General features: G+C 46.5%; 37 non-coding genes across 37 annotated transcripts; all 37 read right to left on the bottom strand.

Moving 5' to 3' along the window:
• Positions 1-106: 106 nt before the first annotated feature.
• Positions 107-225, bottom strand: LOC149396299 (5S ribosomal RNA). The gene has a single exon (XR_016298024.1). It is a non-coding gene; the product is annotated as a 5S ribosomal RNA (ribosomal RNA).
• Positions 226-558: 333 nt separating this feature from the next.
• On the bottom strand, positions 559-677 carry LOC149396298 (5S ribosomal RNA). The gene has a single exon (XR_016299249.1). It is a non-coding gene; the product is annotated as a 5S ribosomal RNA (ribosomal RNA).
• A 333-nt stretch (positions 678-1,010) lies between these two features.
• Positions 1,011-1,129, bottom strand: LOC149396297 (5S ribosomal RNA). The gene has a single exon (XR_016299238.1). It is a non-coding gene; the product is annotated as a 5S ribosomal RNA (ribosomal RNA).
• Positions 1,130-1,463: 334 nt separating this feature from the next.
• Positions 1,464-1,582, bottom strand: LOC149396296 (5S ribosomal RNA). The gene has a single exon (XR_016298023.1). It is a non-coding gene; the product is annotated as a 5S ribosomal RNA (ribosomal RNA).
• Positions 1,583-1,916: 334 nt separating this feature from the next.
• Positions 1,917-2,035, bottom strand: LOC149396295 (5S ribosomal RNA). Its single transcript, XR_016298021.1, has one exon. It is a non-coding gene; the product is annotated as a 5S ribosomal RNA (ribosomal RNA).
• A 334-nt stretch (positions 2,036-2,369) lies between these two features.
• Positions 2,370-2,488, bottom strand: LOC149396294 (5S ribosomal RNA). The gene has a single exon (XR_016298020.1). It is a non-coding gene; the product is annotated as a 5S ribosomal RNA (ribosomal RNA).
• Positions 2,489-2,821: 333 nt separating this feature from the next.
• LOC149396293 (5S ribosomal RNA) lies at positions 2,822-2,940 on the bottom strand. The gene has a single exon (XR_016299227.1). It is a non-coding gene; the product is annotated as a 5S ribosomal RNA (ribosomal RNA).
• A 334-nt stretch (positions 2,941-3,274) lies between these two features.
• On the bottom strand, positions 3,275-3,393 carry LOC149396292 (5S ribosomal RNA). Its single transcript, XR_016298019.1, has one exon. It is a non-coding gene; the product is annotated as a 5S ribosomal RNA (ribosomal RNA).
• Positions 3,394-3,727: 334 nt separating this feature from the next.
• LOC149396291 (5S ribosomal RNA) lies at positions 3,728-3,846 on the bottom strand. Its single transcript, XR_016298018.1, has one exon. It is a non-coding gene; the product is annotated as a 5S ribosomal RNA (ribosomal RNA).
• Positions 3,847-4,180: 334 nt separating this feature from the next.
• On the bottom strand, positions 4,181-4,299 carry LOC149396290 (5S ribosomal RNA). The gene has a single exon (XR_016298017.1). It is a non-coding gene; the product is annotated as a 5S ribosomal RNA (ribosomal RNA).
• Positions 4,300-4,633: 334 nt separating this feature from the next.
• LOC149396289 (5S ribosomal RNA) lies at positions 4,634-4,752 on the bottom strand. Its single transcript, XR_016298016.1, has one exon. It is a non-coding gene; the product is annotated as a 5S ribosomal RNA (ribosomal RNA).
• Positions 4,753-5,086: 334 nt separating this feature from the next.
• Positions 5,087-5,205, bottom strand: LOC149396288 (5S ribosomal RNA). The gene has a single exon (XR_016298015.1). It is a non-coding gene; the product is annotated as a 5S ribosomal RNA (ribosomal RNA).
• Positions 5,206-5,539: 334 nt separating this feature from the next.
• Positions 5,540-5,658, bottom strand: LOC149396287 (5S ribosomal RNA). Its single transcript, XR_016298014.1, has one exon. It is a non-coding gene; the product is annotated as a 5S ribosomal RNA (ribosomal RNA).
• Positions 5,659-5,992: 334 nt separating this feature from the next.
• Positions 5,993-6,111, bottom strand: LOC149396286 (5S ribosomal RNA). The gene has a single exon (XR_016298013.1). It is a non-coding gene; the product is annotated as a 5S ribosomal RNA (ribosomal RNA).
• A 334-nt stretch (positions 6,112-6,445) lies between these two features.
• Positions 6,446-6,564, bottom strand: LOC149396285 (5S ribosomal RNA). Its single transcript, XR_016298601.1, has one exon. It is a non-coding gene; the product is annotated as a 5S ribosomal RNA (ribosomal RNA).
• A 334-nt stretch (positions 6,565-6,898) lies between these two features.
• On the bottom strand, positions 6,899-7,017 carry LOC149396284 (5S ribosomal RNA). The gene has a single exon (XR_016298012.1). It is a non-coding gene; the product is annotated as a 5S ribosomal RNA (ribosomal RNA).
• A 334-nt stretch (positions 7,018-7,351) lies between these two features.
• On the bottom strand, positions 7,352-7,470 carry LOC149396283 (5S ribosomal RNA). The gene has a single exon (XR_016298010.1). It is a non-coding gene; the product is annotated as a 5S ribosomal RNA (ribosomal RNA).
• A 334-nt stretch (positions 7,471-7,804) lies between these two features.
• LOC149396282 (5S ribosomal RNA) lies at positions 7,805-7,923 on the bottom strand. Its single transcript, XR_016298009.1, has one exon. It is a non-coding gene; the product is annotated as a 5S ribosomal RNA (ribosomal RNA).
• A 334-nt stretch (positions 7,924-8,257) lies between these two features.
• LOC149396281 (5S ribosomal RNA) lies at positions 8,258-8,376 on the bottom strand. Its single transcript, XR_016298008.1, has one exon. It is a non-coding gene; the product is annotated as a 5S ribosomal RNA (ribosomal RNA).
• A 334-nt stretch (positions 8,377-8,710) lies between these two features.
• Positions 8,711-8,829, bottom strand: LOC149396280 (5S ribosomal RNA). The gene has a single exon (XR_016298600.1). It is a non-coding gene; the product is annotated as a 5S ribosomal RNA (ribosomal RNA).
• Positions 8,830-9,163: 334 nt separating this feature from the next.
• Positions 9,164-9,282, bottom strand: LOC149396279 (5S ribosomal RNA). Its single transcript, XR_016298007.1, has one exon. It is a non-coding gene; the product is annotated as a 5S ribosomal RNA (ribosomal RNA).
• A 334-nt stretch (positions 9,283-9,616) lies between these two features.
• On the bottom strand, positions 9,617-9,735 carry LOC149396278 (5S ribosomal RNA). The gene has a single exon (XR_016298599.1). It is a non-coding gene; the product is annotated as a 5S ribosomal RNA (ribosomal RNA).
• Positions 9,736-10,069: 334 nt separating this feature from the next.
• Positions 10,070-10,188, bottom strand: LOC149396277 (5S ribosomal RNA). The gene has a single exon (XR_016298006.1). It is a non-coding gene; the product is annotated as a 5S ribosomal RNA (ribosomal RNA).
• A 334-nt stretch (positions 10,189-10,522) lies between these two features.
• On the bottom strand, positions 10,523-10,641 carry LOC149396276 (5S ribosomal RNA). Its single transcript, XR_016298610.1, has one exon. It is a non-coding gene; the product is annotated as a 5S ribosomal RNA (ribosomal RNA).
• A 334-nt stretch (positions 10,642-10,975) lies between these two features.
• LOC149396275 (5S ribosomal RNA) lies at positions 10,976-11,094 on the bottom strand. Its single transcript, XR_016298005.1, has one exon. It is a non-coding gene; the product is annotated as a 5S ribosomal RNA (ribosomal RNA).
• A 334-nt stretch (positions 11,095-11,428) lies between these two features.
• Positions 11,429-11,547, bottom strand: LOC149396274 (5S ribosomal RNA). Its single transcript, XR_016298861.1, has one exon. It is a non-coding gene; the product is annotated as a 5S ribosomal RNA (ribosomal RNA).
• A 334-nt stretch (positions 11,548-11,881) lies between these two features.
• LOC149396273 (5S ribosomal RNA) lies at positions 11,882-12,000 on the bottom strand. Its single transcript, XR_016298004.1, has one exon. It is a non-coding gene; the product is annotated as a 5S ribosomal RNA (ribosomal RNA).
• Positions 12,001-12,333: 333 nt separating this feature from the next.
• Positions 12,334-12,452, bottom strand: LOC149396272 (5S ribosomal RNA). Its single transcript, XR_016298870.1, has one exon. It is a non-coding gene; the product is annotated as a 5S ribosomal RNA (ribosomal RNA).
• A 333-nt stretch (positions 12,453-12,785) lies between these two features.
• On the bottom strand, positions 12,786-12,904 carry LOC149396271 (5S ribosomal RNA). Its single transcript, XR_016298967.1, has one exon. It is a non-coding gene; the product is annotated as a 5S ribosomal RNA (ribosomal RNA).
• Positions 12,905-13,238: 334 nt separating this feature from the next.
• LOC149396270 (5S ribosomal RNA) lies at positions 13,239-13,357 on the bottom strand. The gene has a single exon (XR_016299082.1). It is a non-coding gene; the product is annotated as a 5S ribosomal RNA (ribosomal RNA).
• Positions 13,358-13,691: 334 nt separating this feature from the next.
• Positions 13,692-13,810, bottom strand: LOC149396269 (5S ribosomal RNA). The gene has a single exon (XR_016298003.1). It is a non-coding gene; the product is annotated as a 5S ribosomal RNA (ribosomal RNA).
• A 334-nt stretch (positions 13,811-14,144) lies between these two features.
• On the bottom strand, positions 14,145-14,263 carry LOC149396268 (5S ribosomal RNA). The gene has a single exon (XR_016298002.1). It is a non-coding gene; the product is annotated as a 5S ribosomal RNA (ribosomal RNA).
• Positions 14,264-14,596: 333 nt separating this feature from the next.
• On the bottom strand, positions 14,597-14,715 carry LOC149396267 (5S ribosomal RNA). The gene has a single exon (XR_016298966.1). It is a non-coding gene; the product is annotated as a 5S ribosomal RNA (ribosomal RNA).
• Positions 14,716-15,049: 334 nt separating this feature from the next.
• On the bottom strand, positions 15,050-15,168 carry LOC149396266 (5S ribosomal RNA). The gene has a single exon (XR_016298001.1). It is a non-coding gene; the product is annotated as a 5S ribosomal RNA (ribosomal RNA).
• Positions 15,169-15,501: 333 nt separating this feature from the next.
• Positions 15,502-15,620, bottom strand: LOC149396265 (5S ribosomal RNA). The gene has a single exon (XR_016298965.1). It is a non-coding gene; the product is annotated as a 5S ribosomal RNA (ribosomal RNA).
• A 334-nt stretch (positions 15,621-15,954) lies between these two features.
• On the bottom strand, positions 15,955-16,073 carry LOC149396264 (5S ribosomal RNA). Its single transcript, XR_016299081.1, has one exon. It is a non-coding gene; the product is annotated as a 5S ribosomal RNA (ribosomal RNA).
• Positions 16,074-16,407: 334 nt separating this feature from the next.
• On the bottom strand, positions 16,408-16,526 carry LOC149396263 (5S ribosomal RNA). Its single transcript, XR_016297999.1, has one exon. It is a non-coding gene; the product is annotated as a 5S ribosomal RNA (ribosomal RNA).
• Positions 16,527-16,812: the final 286 nt, after the last annotated feature.

The raw sequence follows: 16,812 nt of genomic DNA, 5'->3' as shown, positions 1-16,812 counted from the left end.
CACCGGTGAATTGTAAGCGTAAACGGGCATTTGAACAAGACTCGGAGCGATTTTTGGTGAAATTCCATCGTTTCGGCCTCCGAAAAAAAGAATTCGCAAAAAAAGAGTGATGCAACACGAGGACTTCCCAGGAGGTCACCCATCCTAGTACTACTCTCGCCCAAGCACGCTTAACTTCGGAGTTCTGATGGGATCCGGTGCATTAGTGCTGGTATGATCGCATCCGCAAGCATTAGCGCGCATTATCTATATAAGAATCAACGCCGCGACTCCCAAAAGCCATAACTACGTCTTCGGTGCACCAAAAATCACATAAAATATATGAATTCCTAATAACTTTTCGCGATCTTCGCGTTGGGACGGTTTCGGAAGAGTGATCGGCGAAATTCCGACAAGGTGAACGGGGGAAGGGTAAAATCGTAAATTTCGCCCTCGGTCGGAATTTCGACTTTCACCGGTGAATTGTAAGCGTAAACGGGCATTTGAACAAGACTCGGAGCGATTTTTGGTGAAATTCCATCGTTTCGGTCTCCGAAAAAAAGAATTCGCAAAAAAAGAGGGATGCAACACGAGGACTTCCCAGGAGGTCACCCATCCTAGTACTACTCTCGCCCAAGCACGCTTAACTTCGGAGTTCTGATGGGATCCGGTGCATTAGTGCTGGTATGATCGCATCCGCAAGCATTAGCGCGCATTATCTATATAAGAATCAACGCCGCGACTCCCAAAAGCCATAACTACGTCTTCGGTGCACCAAAAATCACATAAAATATATGAATTCCTAATAACTTTTCGCGATCTTCGCGTTGGGACTGTTTCGGAAGAGTGATCGGCGAAATTCCGACAAGGTGAACGGGGGAAGGGTAAAATCGTAAATTTCGCCCTCGGTCGGAATTTCGACTTTCACCGGTGAATTGTAAGCGTAAACGGGCATTTGAACAAGACTCGGAGCGATTTATGGTGAAATTACATCGTTTCGGCCTCCGAAAAAAATAATTCGCAAAAAAAGAGGGATGCAACACGAGGACTTCCCAGGAGGTCACCCATCCTAGTACTACTCTCGCCCAAGCACGCTTAACTTCGGAGTTCTGATGGGATCCGGTGCATTAGTGCTGGTATGATCGCATCCGCAAGCATTAGCGCGCATTATCTATATAAGAATCAACGCCGCGACTCCCAAAAGCCATAACTACGTCTTCGGTGCACCAAAAATCACATAAAATATATGAATTCCTAATAACTTTTCGCGATCTTCGCGTTGGGACGGTTTCGGAAGAGTGATCGGCGAAATTCCGACAAGGTGAACGGGGGAAGGGTAAAATCGTAAATTTCGCCCTCGGTCCGGAATTTCGACTTTCACCGGTGAATTGTAAGCGTAAACGGGCATTTGAACAAGACTCGGAGCAATTTATGGTGAAATTACATCGTTTCGGCCTCCGAAAAAAAGAATTCGCAAAAAAAGAGTGATGCAACACGAGGACTTCCCAGGAGGTCACCCATCCTAGTACTACTCTCGCCCAAGCACGCTTAACTTCGGAGTTCTGATGGGATCCGGTGCATTAGTGCTGGTATGATCGCATCCGCAAGCATTAGCGCGCATTATCTATATAAGAATCAACGCCGCGACTCCCAAAAGCCATAACTACGTCTTCGGTGCACCAAAAATTACATAAAATATATGAATTCCTAATAACTTTTCGCGATATTCGCGTTGGGACGGTTTCGGAAGAGTGATCGGCGAAATTCCGACAAGGTGAACGGGGGAAGGGTAAAATCGTAAATTTCGCCCTCGGTCCGGAATTTCGACTTTCACCGGTGAATTGTAAGCGTAAACGGGCATTTGAACAAGACTCGGAGCGATTTATGGTGAAATTCCATCGTTTCGGCCTCCGAAAAAAAGAATTCGCAAAAAAAGAGTGATGCAACACGAGGACTTCCCAGGAGGTCACCCATCCTAGTACTACTCTCGCCCAAGCACGCTTAACTTCGGAGTTCTGATGGGATCCGGTGCATTAGTGCTGGTATGATCGCATCCGCAAGCATTAGCGCGCATTATCTATATAAGAATCAACGCCGCGACTCCCAAAAGCCATAACTACGTCTTCGGTGCACCAAAAATCACATAAAATATATGAATTCCTAATAACTTTTCGCGATCTTCGCGTTGGGACGGTTTCGGAAGAGTGATCGGCGAAATTCCGACAAGGTGAACGGGGGAAGGGTAAAATCGTAAATTTCGCCCTCGGTCCGGAATTTCGACTTTCACCGGTGAATTGTAAGCGTAAACGGGCATTTGAACAAGACTCGGAGCGATTTTTGGTGAAATTCCATCGTTTCGGCCTCCGAAAAAAAGAATTCGCAAAAAAAGAGTGATGCAACACGAGGACTTCCCAGGAGGTCACCCATCCTAGTACTACTCTCGCCCAAGCACGCTTAACTTCGGAGTTCTGATGGGATCCGGTGCATTAGTGCTGGTATGATCGCATCCGCAAGCATTAGCGCGCATTATCTATATAAGAATCAACGCCGCGACTCCCAAAAGCCATAACTACGTCTTCGGTGCACCAAAAATCACATAAAATATATGAATTCCTAATAACTTTTCGCGATCTTCGCGTTGGGACGGTTTCGGAAGAGTGATCGGCGAAATTCCGACAAGGTGAACGGGGGAAGGGTAAAATCGTAAATTTCGCCCTCGGTCGGAATTTCGACTTTCACCGGTGAATTGTAAGCGTAAACGGGCATTTGAACAAGACTCGGAGCGATTTTTGGTGAAATTCCATCGTTTCGGCCTCCGAAAAAAATAATTCGCAAAAAAAGAGGGATGCAACACGAGGACTTCCCAGGAGGTCACCCATCCTAGTACTACTCTCGCCCAAGCACGCTTAACTTCGGAGTTCTGATGGGATCCGGTGCATTAGTGCTGGTATGATCGCATCCGCAAGCATTAGCGCGCATTATCTATATAAGAATCAACGCCGTGACTCCCAAAAGCCATAACTACGTCTTCGGTGCACCAAAAATCACATAAAATATATGAATTCCTAATAACTTTTCGCGATCTTCGCGTTGGGACGGTTTCGGAAGAGTGATCGGCGAAATTCCGACAAGGTGAACGGGGGAAGGGTAAAATCGTAAATTTCGCCCTCGGTCCGGAATTTCGACTTTCACCGGTGAATTGTAAGCGTAAACGGGCATTTGAACAAGACTCGGAGCGATTTTTGGTGAAATTCCATCGTTTCGGCCTCCGAAAAAAAGAATTCGCAAAAAAAGAGTGATGCAACACGAGGACTTCCCAGGAGGTCACCCATCCTAGTACTACTCTCGCCCAAGCACGCTTAACTTCGGAGTTCTGATGGGATCCGGTGCATTAGTGCTGGTATGATCGCATCCGCAAGCATTAGCGCGCATTATCTATATAAGAATCAACGCCGCGACTCCCAAAAGCCATAACTACGTCTTCGGTGCACCAAAAATCACATAAAATATATGAATTCCTAATAACTTTTCGCGATCTTCGCGTTGGGACGGTTTCGGAAGAGTGATCGGCGAAATTCCGACAAGGTGAACGGGGGAAGGGTAAAATCGTAAATTTCGCCCTCGGTCCGGAATTTCGACTTTCACCGGTGAATTGTAAGCGTAAACGGGCATTTGAACAAGACTCGGAGCGATTTATGGTGAAATTACATCGTTTCGGCCTCCGAAAAAAAGAATTCGCAAAAAAAGAGTGATGCAACACGAGGACTTCCCAGGAGGTCACCCATCCTAGTACTACTCTCGCCCAAGCACGCTTAACTTCGGAGTTCTGATGGGATCCGGTGCATTAGTGCTGGTATGATCGCATCCGCAAGCATTAGCGCGCATTATCTATATAAGAATCAACGCCGCGACTCCCAAAAGCCATAACTACGTCTTCGGTGCACCAAAAATTACATAAAATATATGAATTCCTAATAACTTTTCGCGATCTTCGCGTTGGGACGGTTTCGGAAGAGTGATCGGCGAAATTCCGACAAGGTGAACGGGGGAAGGGTAAAATCGTAAATTTCGCCCTCGGTCCGGAATTTCGACTTTCACCGGTGAATTGTAAGCGTAAACGGGCATTTGAACAAGACTCGGAGCGATTTTTGGTGAAATTCCATCGTTTCGGCCTCCGAAAAAAAGAATTCGCAAAAAAAGAGTGATGCAACACGAGGACTTCCCAGGAGGTCACCCATCCTAGTACTACTCTCGCCCAAGCACGCTTAACTTCGGAGTTCTGATGGGATCCGGTGCATTAGTGCTGGTATGATCGCATCCGCAAGCATTAGCGCGCATTATCTATATAAGAATCAACGCCGCGATTCCCAAAAGCCATAACTACGTCTTCGGTGCACCAAAAATCACATAAAATATATGAATTCCTAATAACTTTTCGCGATCTTCGCGTTGGGACGGTTTCGGAAGAGTGATCGGCGAAATTCCGACAAGGTGAACGGGGGAAGGGTAAAATCGTAAATTTCGCCCTCGGTCCGGAATTTCGACTTTCACCGGTGAATTGTAAGCGTAAACGGGCATTTGAACAAGACTCGGAGCGATTTTTGGTGAAATTCCATCGTTTCGGCCTCCGAAAAAAAGAATTCGCAAAAAAAGAGTGATGCAACACGAGGACTTCCCAGGAGGTCACCCATCCTAGTACTACTCTCGCCCAAGCACGCTTAACTTCGGAGTTCTGATGGGATCCGGTGCATTAGTGCTGGTATGATCGCATCCGCAAGCATTAGCGCGCATTATCTATATAAGAATCAACGCCGCGACTCCCAAAAGCCATAACTACGTCTTCGGTGCACCAAAAATCACATAAAATATATGAATTCCTAATAACTTTTCGCGATATTCGCGTTGGGACGGTTTCGGAAGAGTGATCGGCGAAATTCCGACAAGGTGAACGGGGGAAGGGTAAAATCGTAAATTTCGCCCTCGGTCCGGAATTTCGACTTTCACCGGTGAATTGTAAGCGTAAACGGGCATTTGAACAAGACTCGGAGCGATTTATGGTGAAATTCCATCGTTTCGGCCTCCGAAAAAAAGAATTCGCAAAAAAAGAGTGATGCAACACGAGGACTTCCCAGGAGGTCACCCATCCTAGTACTACTCTCGCCCAAGCACGCTTAACTTCGGAGTTCTGATGGGATCCGGTGCATTAGTGCTGGTATGATCGCATCCGCAAGCATTAGCGCGCATTATCTATATAAGAATCAACGCCGCGATTCCCAAAAGCCATAACTACGTCTTCGGTGCACCAAAAATCACATAAAATATATGAATTCCTAATAACTTTTCGCGATCTTCGCGTTGGGACGGTTTCGGAAGAGTGATCGGCGAAATTCCGACAAGGTGAACGGGGGAAGGGTAAAATCGTAAATTTCGCCCTCGGTCCGGAATTTCGACTTTCACCGGTGAATTGTAAGCGTAAACGGGCATTTGAACAAGACTCGGAGCGATTTTTGGTGAAATTCCATCGTTTCGGCCTCCGAAAAAAAGAATTCGCAAAAAAAGAGTGATGCAACACGAGGACTTCCCAGGAGGTCACCCATCCTAGTACTACTCTCGCCCAAGCACGCTTAACTTCGGAGTTCTGATGGGATCCGGTGCATTAGTGCTGGTATGATCGCATCCGCAAGCATTAGCGCGCATTATCTATATAAGAATCAACGCCGCGACTCCCAAAAGCCATAACTACGTCTTCGGTGCACCAAAAATCACATAAAATATATGAATTCCTAATAACTTTTCGCGATCTTCGCGTTGGGACGGTTTCGGAAGAGTGATCGGCGAAATTCCGACAAGGTGAACGGGGGAAGGGTAAAATCGTAAATTTCGCCCTCGGTCCGGAATTTCGACTTTCACCGGTGAATTGTAAGCGTAAACGGGCATTTGAACAAGACTCGGAGCAATTTATGGTGAAATTACATCGTTTCGGCCTCCGAAAAAAAGAATTCGCAAAAAAAGAGTGATGCAACACGAGGACTTCCCAGGAGGTCACCCATCCTAGTACTACTCTCGCCCAAGCACGCTTAACTTCGGAGTTCTGATGGGATCCGGTGCATTAGTGCTGGTATGATCGCATCCGCAAGCATTAGCGCGCATTATCTATATAAGAATCAACGCCGCGACTCCCAAAAGCCATAACTACGTCTTCGGTGCACCAAAAATTACATAAAATATATGAATTCCTAATAACTTTTCGCGATATTCGCGTTGGGACGGTTTCGGAAGAGTGATCGGCGAAATTCCGACAAGGTGAACGGGGGAAGGGTAAAATCGTAAATTTCGCCCTCGGTCCGGAATTTCGACTTTCACCGGTGAATTGTAAGCGTAAACGGGCATTTGAACAAGACTCGGAGCGATTTATGGTGAAATTCCATCGTTTCGGCCTCCGAAAAAAAGAATTCGCAAAAAAAGAGTTATGCAACACGAGGACTTCCCAGGAGGTCACCCATCCTAGTACTACTCTCGCCCAAGCACGCTTAACTTCGGAGTTCTGATGGGATCCGGTGCATTAGTGCTGGTATGATCGCATCCGCAAGCATTAGCGCGCATTATCTATATAAGAATCAACGCCGCGATTCCCAAAAGCCATAACTACGTCTTCGGTGCACCAAAAATCACATAAAATATATGAATTCCTAATAACTTTTCGCGATCTTCGCGTTGGGACGGTTTCGGAAGAGTGATCGGCGAAATTCCGACAAGGTGAACGGGGGAAGGGTAAAATCGTAAATTTCGCCCTCGGTCCGGAATTTCGACTTTCACCGGTGAATTGTAAGCGTAAACGGGCATTTGAACAAGACTCGGAGCGATTTTTGGTGAAATTCCATCGTTTCGGCCTCCGAAAAAAAGAATTCGCAAAAAAAGAGTGATGCAACACGAGGACTTCCCAGGAGGTCACCCATCCTAGTACTACTCTCGCCCAAGCACGCTTAACTTCGGAGTTCTGATGGGATCCGGTGCATTAGTGCTGGTATGATCGCATCCGCAAGCATTAGCGCGCATTATCTATATAAGAATCAACGCCGCGACTCCCAAAAGCCATAACTACGTCTTCGGTGCACCAAAAATCACATAAAATATATGAATTCCTAATAACTTTTCGCGATATTCGCGTTGGGACGGTTTCGGAAGAGTGATCGGCGAAATTCCGACAAGGTGAACGGGGGAAGGGTAAAATCGTAAATTTCGCCCTCGGTCCGGAATTTCGACTTTCACCGGTGAATTGTAAGCGTAAACGGGCATTTGAACAAGACTCGGAGCGATTTATGGTGAAATTCCATCGTTTCGGCCTCCGAAAAAAAGAATTCGCAAAAAAAGAGTGATGCAACACGAGGACTTCCCAGGAGGTCACCCATCCTAGTACTACTCTCGCCCAAGCACGCTTAACTTCGGAGTTCTGATGGGATCCGGTGCATTAGTGCTGGTATGATCGCATCCGCAAGCATTAGCGCGCATTATCTATATAAGAATCAACGCCGCGATTCCCAAAAGCCATAACTACGTCTTCGGTGCACCAAAAATCACATAAAATATATGAATTCCTAATAACTTTTCGCGATCTTCGCGTTGGGACGGTTTCGGAAGAGTGATCGGCGAAATTCCGACAAGGTGAACGGGGGAAGGGTAAAATCGTAAATTTCGCCCTCGGTCCGGAATTTCGACTTTCACCGGTGAATTGTAAGCGTAAACGGGCATTTGAACAAGACTCGGAGCGATTTTTGGTGAAATTCCATCGTTTCGGCCTCCGAAAAAAAGAATTCGCAAAAAAAGAGTGATGCAACACGAGGACTTCCCAGGAGGTCACCCATCCTAGTACTACTCTCGCCCAAGCACGCTTAACTTCGGAGTTCTGATGGGATCCGGTGCATTAGTGCTGGTATGATCGCATCCGCAAGCATTAGCGCGCATTATCTATATAAGAATCAACGCCGCGACTCCCAAAAGCCATAACTACGTCTTCGGTGCACCAAAAATCACATAAAATATATGAATTCCTAATAACTTTTCGCGATCTTCGCGTTGGGACGGTTTCGGAAGAGTGATCGGCGAAATTCCGACAAGGTGAACGGGGGAAGGGTAAAATCGTAAATTTCGCCCTCGGTCCGGAATTTCGACTTTCACCGGTGAATTGTAAGCGTAAACGGGCATTTGAACAAGACTCGGAGCAATTTATGGTGAAATTACATCGTTTCGGCCTCCGAAAAAAAGAATTCGCAAAAAAAGAGTGATGCAACACGAGGACTTCCCAGGAGGTCACCCATCCTAGTACTACTCTCGCCCAAGCACGCTTAACTTCGGAGTTCTGATGGGATCCGGTGCATTAGTGCTGGTATGATCGCATCCGCAAGCATTAGCGCGCATTATCTATATAAGAATCAACGCCGCGACTCCCAAAAGCCATAACTACGTCTTCGGTGCACCAAAAATTACATAAAATATATGAATTCCTAATAACTTTTCGCGATATTCGCGTTGGGACGGTTTCGGAAGAGTGATCGGCGAAATTCCGACAAGGTGAACGGGGGAAGGGTAAAATCGTAAATTTCGCCCTCGGTCCGGAATTTCGACTTTCACCGGTGAATTGTAAGCGTAAACGGGCATTTGAACAAGACTCGGAGCGATTTATGGTGAAATTCCATCGTTTCGGCCTCCGAAAAAAAGAATTCGCAAAAAAAGAGTTATGCAACACGAGGACTTCCCAGGAGGTCACCCATCCTAGTACTACTCTCGCCCAAGCACGCTTAACTTCGGAGTTCTGATGGGATCCGGTGCATTAGTGCTGGTATGATCGCATCCGCAAGCATTAGCGCGCATTATCTATATAAGAATCAACGCCGCGATTCCCAAAAGCCATAACTACGTCTTCGGTGCACCAAAAATCACATAAAATATATGAATTCCTAATAACTTTTCGCGATCTTCGCGTTGGGACGGTTTCGGAAGAGTGATCGGCGAAATTCCGACAAGGTGAACGGGGGAAGGGTAAAATCGTAAATTTCGCCCTCGGTCCGGAATTTCGACTTTCACCGGTGAATTGTAAGCGTAAACGGGCATTTGAACAAGACTCGGAGCGATTTTTGGTGAAATTCCATCGTTTCGGCCTCCGAAAAAAAGAATTCGCAAAAAAAGAGTGATGCAACACGAGGACTTCCCAGGAGGTCACCCATCCTAGTACTACTCTCGCCCAAGCACGCTTAACTTCGGAGTTCTGATGGGATCCGGTGCATTAGTGCTGGTATGATCGCATCCGCAAGCATTAGCGCGCATTATCTATATAAGAATCAACGCCGCGACTCCCAAAAGCCATAACTACGTCTTCGGTGCACCAAAAATCACATAAAATATATGAATTCCTAATAACTTTTCGCGATCTTCGCGTTGGGACGGTTTCGGAAGAGTGATCGGCGAAATTCCGACAAGGTGAACGGGGGAAGGGTAAAATCGTAAATTTCGTCCTCGGTCCGGAATTTCGACTTTCACCGGTGAATTGTAAGCGTAAACGGGCATTTGAACAAGACTCGGAGCGATTTATGGTGAAATTCCATCGTTTCGGCCTCCGAAAAAAAGAATTCGCAAAAAAAGAGTTATGCAACACGAGGACTTCCCAGGAGGTCACCCATCCTAGTACTACTCTCGCCCAAGCACGCTTAACTTCGGAGTTCTGATGGGATCCGGTGCATTAGTGCTGGTATGATCGCATCCGCAAGCATTAGCGCGCATTATCTATATAAGAATCAACGCCGCGATTCCCAAAAGCCATAACTACGTCTTCGGTGCACCAAAAATCACATAAAATATATGAATTCCTAATAACTTTTCGCGATCTTCGCGTTGGGACGGTTTCGGAAGAGTGATCGGCGAAATTCCGACAAGGTGAACGGGGGAAGGGTAAAATCGTAAATTTCGCCCTCGGTCCGGAATTTCGACTTTCACCGGTGAATTGTAAGCGTAAACGGGCATTTGAACAAGACTCGGAGCGATTTTTGGTGAAATTCCATCGTTTCGGCCTCCGAAAAAAAGAATTCGCAAAAAAAGAGTGATGCAACACGAGGACTTCCCAGGAGGTCACCCATCCTAGTACTACTCTCGCCCAAGCACGCTTAACTTCGGAGTTCTGATGGGATCCGGTGCATTAGTGCTGGTATGATCGCATCCGCAAGCATTAGCGCGCATTATCTATATAAGAATCAACGCCGCGACTCCCAAAAGCCATAACTACGTCTTCGGTGCACCAAAAATCACATAAAATATATGAATTCCTAATAACTTTTCGCGATCTTCGCGTTGGGACGGTTTCGGAAGAGTGATCGGCGAAATTCCGACAAGGTGAACGGGGGAAGGGTAAAATCGTAAATTTCGCCCTCGGTCCGGAATTTCGACTTTCACCGGTGAATTGTAAGCGTAAACGGGCATTTGAACAAGACTCGGAGCGATTTATGGTGAAATTCCATCGTTTCGGCCTCCGAAAAAAAGTATTCGCAAAAAAAGAGGGATGCAACACGAGGACTTCCCAGGAGGTCACCCATCCTAGTACTACTCTCGCCAGAGCACGCTTAACTTCGGAGTTCTGATGGGATCCGGTGCATTAGTGCTGGTATGATCGCATCCGCAAGCATTAGCGCGCATTATCTATATAAGAATCAACGCCGCGACTCCCAAAAGCCATAACTACGTCTTCGGTGCACCAAAAATCACATAAAATATATGAATTCCTAATAACTTTTCGCGATCTTCGCGTTGGGACGGTTTCGGAAGAGTGATCGGCGAAATTCCGACAAGGTGAACGGGGGAAGGGTAAAATCGTAAATTTCGCCCTCGGTCCGGAATTTCGACTTTCACCGATTAATTGTAAGCGTAAACGGGCATTTGAACAAGACTCGGAGCGATTTTTGGTGAAATTCCATCGTTTCGGCCTCCGAAAAAAAGAATTCGCAAAAAAAGAGTGATGCAACACGAGGACTTCCCAGGAGGTCACCCATCCTAGTACTACTCTCGCCCAAGCACGCTTAACTTCGGAGTTCTGATGGGATCCGGTGCATTAGTGCTGGTATGATCGCATCCGCAAGCATTAGCGCGCATTATCTATATAAGAATCAACGCCGCGACTCCCAAAAGCCATAACTACGTCTTCGGTGCACCAAAAATCACATAAAATATATGAATTCCTAATAACTTTTCGCGATCTTCGCGTTGGGACGGTTTCGGAAGAGTGATCGGCGAAATTCCGACAAGGTGAACGGGGGAAGGGTAAAATCGTAAATTTCGCCCTCGGTCCGGAATTTCGACTTTCACCGGTGAATTGTAAGCGTAAACGGGCATTTGAACAAGACTCGGAGCGATTTTTGGTGAAATTCCATCGTTTCGGCCTCCGAAAAAAAGAATTCGCAAAAAAAGAGTGATGCCACACGAGGACTTCCCAGGAGGTCACCCATCCTAGTACTACTCTCGCCCAAGCACGCTTAACTTCGGAGTTCTGATGGGATCCGGTGCATTAGTGCTGGTATGATCGCATCCGCAAGCATTAGCGCGCATTATCTATATAAGAATCAACGCCGCGACTCCCAAAAGCCATAACTACGTCTTCGGTGCACCAAAAATCACATAAAATATATGAATTCCTAATAACTTTTCGCGATCTTCGCGTTAGGACGGTTTCGGAAGAGTGATCGGCGAAATTCCGACAAGGTGAACGGGGGAAGGGTAAAATCGTAAATTTCGCCCTCGGTCCGGAATTTCGACTTTCACCGGTGAATTGTAAGCGTAAACGGGCATTTGAACAAGAGTCGGAGTGATTTTTGGTGAAATTCCATCGTTTCGGCCTCCGAAAAAAAGAATTCGTAAAAAAAGAGTGATGCAACACGAGGACTTCCCAGGAGGTCACCCATCCTAGTACTACTCTCGCCCAAGCACGCTTAACTTCGGAGTTCTGATGGGATCCGGTGCATTAGTGCTGGTATGATCGCATCCGCAAGCATTAGCGCGCATTATCTATATAAGAATCAACGACGCGACTCCCAAAAGCCATAACTACGTCTTCGGTGCACCAAAAATCACATAAAATATATGAATTCCTAATAACTTTTCGCGATCTTCGCGTTGGGACGGTTTCGGAAGAGTGATCGGCGAAATTCCGACAAGGTGAACGGGGGAAGGGTAAAATCGTAAATTTCGCCCTCGGTCCGGAATTTCAACTTTCACCGGTGAATTGTAAGCGTAAACGGGCATTTGAACAAGACTCGGAGCGATTTTTGGTGAAATTCCATCGTTTCGGCCTCCGAAAAAAAAATTCGCAAAAAAAGAGTGATGTAACACGAGGACTTCCCAGGAGGTCACCCATCCTAGTACTACTCTCGCCCAAGCACGCTTAACTTCGGAGTTCTGATGGGATCCGGTGCATTAGTGCTGGTATGATCGCATCCGCAAGCATTAGCGCGCATTATCTATATAAGAATCAACGCCGCGACTCCCAAAAGCCATAACTACGTCTTCGGTGCACCAAAAATCACATAAAATATATGAATTCCTAATAACTTTTCGCGATCTTCGCGTTGGGACGGTTTCGGAAGAGTGATCGGCGAAATTCCGACAAGGTGAACGGGGGAAGGGTAAAATCGTAAATTTCGCCCTCGGTCGGAATTTCGACTTTCACCGGTGAATTGTAAGCGTAAACGGGCATTTGAACAAGACTCGGAGCGATTTTTGGTGAAATTCCATCGTTTCGGCCTCCGAAAAAAATAATTCGCAAAAAAAGAGGTATGCAACACGAGGACTTCCCAGGAGGTCACCCATCCTAGTACTACTCTCGCCCAAGCACGCTTAACTTCGTAGTTCTGATGGGATCCGGTGCATTAGTGCTGGTATGATCGCATCCGCAAGCATTAGCGCGCATTATCTATATAAGAATCAACGCCGCGACTCCCAAAAGCCATAACTACGTCTTCGGTGCACCAAAAATCACATAAAATATATGAATTCCTAATAACTTTTCGCGATCTTCGCGTTTGAACGGTTTCGGAAGAGTGATCGGCGAAATTCCGACAAGGTGAACGGGGGAAGGGTAAAATCGTAAATTTCGCCCTCGGTCCGGAATTTCGACTTTCACCGGTGAATTGTAAGCGTAAACGGGCATTTGAACAAGACTCGGAGCGATTTTTGGTGAAATTCCATCGTTTCGGCCTCCGAAAAAAAGAATTCGCAAAAAAAGAGTGATGCAACACGAGGACTTCCCAGGAGGTCACACATCCCAATACTACTCTCGCCCAAGCACGCTTAACTTCGGAGTTCTGATGGGATCCGGTGCATTAGTGCTGGTATGATCGCATCCGCAAGCATTAGCGCGCATTATCTATATAAGAATCAACGCCGCGACTCCCAAAAGCCATAACTACGTCTTCGGTGCACCAAAAATCACATAAAATATATGAATTCCTAATAACTTTTCGCGATCTTCGCGTTGGGACGGTTTCGGAAGAGTGATCGGCGAAATTCCGACAAGGTGAACGGGGGAAGGGTAAAATCGTAAATTTCGCCCTCGGTCCGGAATTTCGACTTTCACCGGTGAATTGTAAGCGTAAACGGGCATTTGAACAAGACTCGGAGCGATTTTTGGTGAAATTCCATCATTTCGGCCTCCGAAAAAAAGAATTCGCAAAAAAAGAGTGATGCAACACGAGGACTTCCCAGGAGGTCACCCATCCTAGTACTACTCTCGCCCAAGCACGCTTAACTTCGGAGTTCTGATGGGATCCGGTGCATTAGTGCTGGTATGATCGCATCCGCAAGCATTAGCGCGCATTATCTATATAAGAATCAACGCCGCGACTCCCAAAAGCCATAACTACGTCTTCGGTGCACCAAAAATCACATAAAATATATGAATTCCTAATAACTTTTCGCGATCTTCGCGTTGGGACGGTTTCGGAAGAGTGATCGGCGAAATTCCGACAAGGTGAACGGGGGAAGGGTAAAATCGTAAATTTCGCCCTCGGTCCGGAATTTCGACTTTCACCGGTGAATTGTAAGCGTAAACGGGCATTTGAACAAGACTCGGAGCGATTTTTGGTGAAATTCCATCGTTTCGGACTCCGAAAAAAAGAATTCGCAAAAAAAGAGTGATGCAACACGAGGACTTCCCAGGAGGTCACCCATCCTAGTACTACTCTCGCCCAAGCACGCTTAACTTCGGAGTTCTGATGGGATCCGGTGCATTAGTGCTGGTATGATCGCATCCGCAAGAATTAGCGCGCATTATCTATATAAGAATCAACGCCGCGACTCCCAAAAGCCATAACTACGTCTTCGGTGCACCAAAAATCACATAAAATATATGAATTCCTAATAACTTTTCGCGATCTTCGCGTTGGGACGGTTTCGGAAGAGTGATCGGCGAAATTCCGACAAGGTGAACGGGGGAAGGGTAAAATCGTAAATTTCGCCCTCGGTCGGAATTTCGACTTTCACCGGTGAATTGTAAGCGTAAACGGGCATTTGAACAAGACTCGGAGCGATTTTTGGTGAAATTCCATCGTTTCGGCCTCCGAAAAAAATAATTCGCAAAAAAAGAGGTATGCAACACGAGGACTTCCCAGGAGGTCACCCATCCTAGTACTACTCTCGCCCAAGCACGCTTAACTTCGTAGTTCTGATGGGATCCGGTGCATTAGTGCTGGTATGATCGCATCCGCAAGCATTAGCGCGCATTATCTATATAAGAATCAACGCCGCGACTCCCAAAAGCCATAACTACGTCTTCGGTGCACCAAAAATCACATAAAATATATGAATTCCTAATAACTTTTCGCGATCTTCGCGTTGGGACGGTTTCGGAAGAGTGATCGGCGAAATTCCGACAAGGTGAACGGGGGAAGGGTAAAATCGTAAATTTCGCCCTCGGTCCGGAATTTCGACTTTCACCGGTGAATTGTAAGCGTAAACGGGCATTTGAACAAGACTCGGAGCGATTTTTGGTGAAATTCCATCGTTTCGGCCTCCGAAAAAAAGAATTCGCAAAAAAAGAGTGATGCAACACGAGGACTTCCCAGGAGGTCACCCATCCTAGTACTACTCTCGCCCAAGCACGCTTAACTTCGGAGTTCTGATGGGATCCGGTGCATTAGTGCTGGTATGATCGCATCCGCAAGAATTAGCGCGCATTATCTATATAAGAATCAACGCCGCGACTCCCAAAAGCCATAACTACGTCTTCGGTGCACCAAAAATCACATAAAATATATGAATTCCTAATAACTTTTCGCGATCTTCGCGTTGGGACGGTTTCGGAAGAGTGATCGGCGAAATTCCGACAAGGTGAACGGGGGAAGGGTAAAATCGTAAATTTCGCCCTCGGTCGGAATTTCGACTTTCACCGGTGAATTGTAAGCGTAAACGGGCATTTGAACAAGACTCGGAGCGATTTTTGGTGAAATTCCATCGTTTCGGCCTCCGAAAAAAATAATTCGCAAAAAAAGAGGTATGCAACACGAGGACTTCCCAGGAGGTCACCCATCCTAGTACTACTCTCGCCCAAGCACGCTTAACTTCGTAGTTCTGATGGGATCCGGTGCATTAGTGCTGGTATGATCGCATCCGCAAGCATTAGCGCGCATTATCTATATAAGAATCAACGCCGCGACTCCCAAAAGCCATAACTACGTCTTCGGTGCACCAAAAATCACATAAAATATATGAATTCCTAATAACTTTTCGCGATCTTCGCGTTTGAACGGTTTCGGAAGAGTGATCGGCGAAATTCCGACAAGGTGAACGGGGGAAGGGTAAAATCGTAAATTTCGCCCTCGGTCCGGAATTTCGACTTTCACCGGTGAATTGTAAGCGTAAACGGGCATTTGAACAAGACTCGGAGCGATTTTTGGTGAAATTCCATCGTTTCGGCCTCCGAAAAAAAGAATTCGCAAAAAAAGAGTGATGCAACACGAGGACTTCCCAGGAGGTCACACATCCCAATACTACTCTCGCCCAAGCACGCTTAACTTCGGAGTTCTGATGGGATCCGGTGCATTAGTGCTGGTATGATCGCATCCGCAAGCATTAGCGCGCATTATCTATATAAGAATCAACGCCGCGACTCCCAAAAGCCATAACTACGTCTTCGGTGCACCAAAAATCACATAAAATATATGAATTCCTAATAACTTTTCGCGATCTTCGCGTTGGGACGGTTTCGGAAGAGTGATCGGCGAAATTCCGACAAGGTGAACGGGGGAAGGGTAAAATCGTAAATTTCGCCCTCGGTCCGGAATTTCGACTTTCACCGGTGAATTGTAAGCGTAAACGGGCATTTGAACAAGACTCGGAGCGATTTTTGGTGAAATTCCATCGTTTCGGCCTCCGAAAAAAAGAATTCGCAAAAAAAGAGTGATGCAACACGAGGACTTCCCAGGAGGTCACCCATCCTAGTACTACTCTCGCCCAAGCACGCTTAACTTCGGAGTTCTGATGGGATCCGGTGCATTAGTGCTGGTATGATCGCATCCGCAAGCATTAGCGCGCATTATCTATATAAGAATCAACGCCGCGACTCCCAAAAGCCATAACTACGTCTTCGGTGCACCAAAAATCACATAAAATATATGAATTCCTAATAACTTTTCGCGATCTTCGCGTTGGGACGGTTTCGGAAGAGTGATCGGCGAAATTCCGACAAGGTGAACGGGGGAAGGGTAAAATCGTAAATTTCGCCCTCGGTCCGGAATTTCGACTTTCACCGGTGAATTGTAAGCGTAAACGGGCATTTGAACAAGACTCGGAGCGATTTTTGGT

Source organism: Urtica dioica, chromosome 5 (assembly GCF_054948205.1).
Source record: "Urtica dioica subsp. dioica isolate 48M chromosome 5, U.dioica_male_clone48M_v1_H2, whole genome shotgun sequence".
Lineage (NCBI taxonomy): Eukaryota > Viridiplantae > Streptophyta > Magnoliopsida > Rosales > Urticaceae > Urtica > Urtica dioica.
The sequence above is the reverse complement of the archived record's forward strand: the minus strand, read 5'-3'. Positions and strand labels throughout refer to the sequence as shown.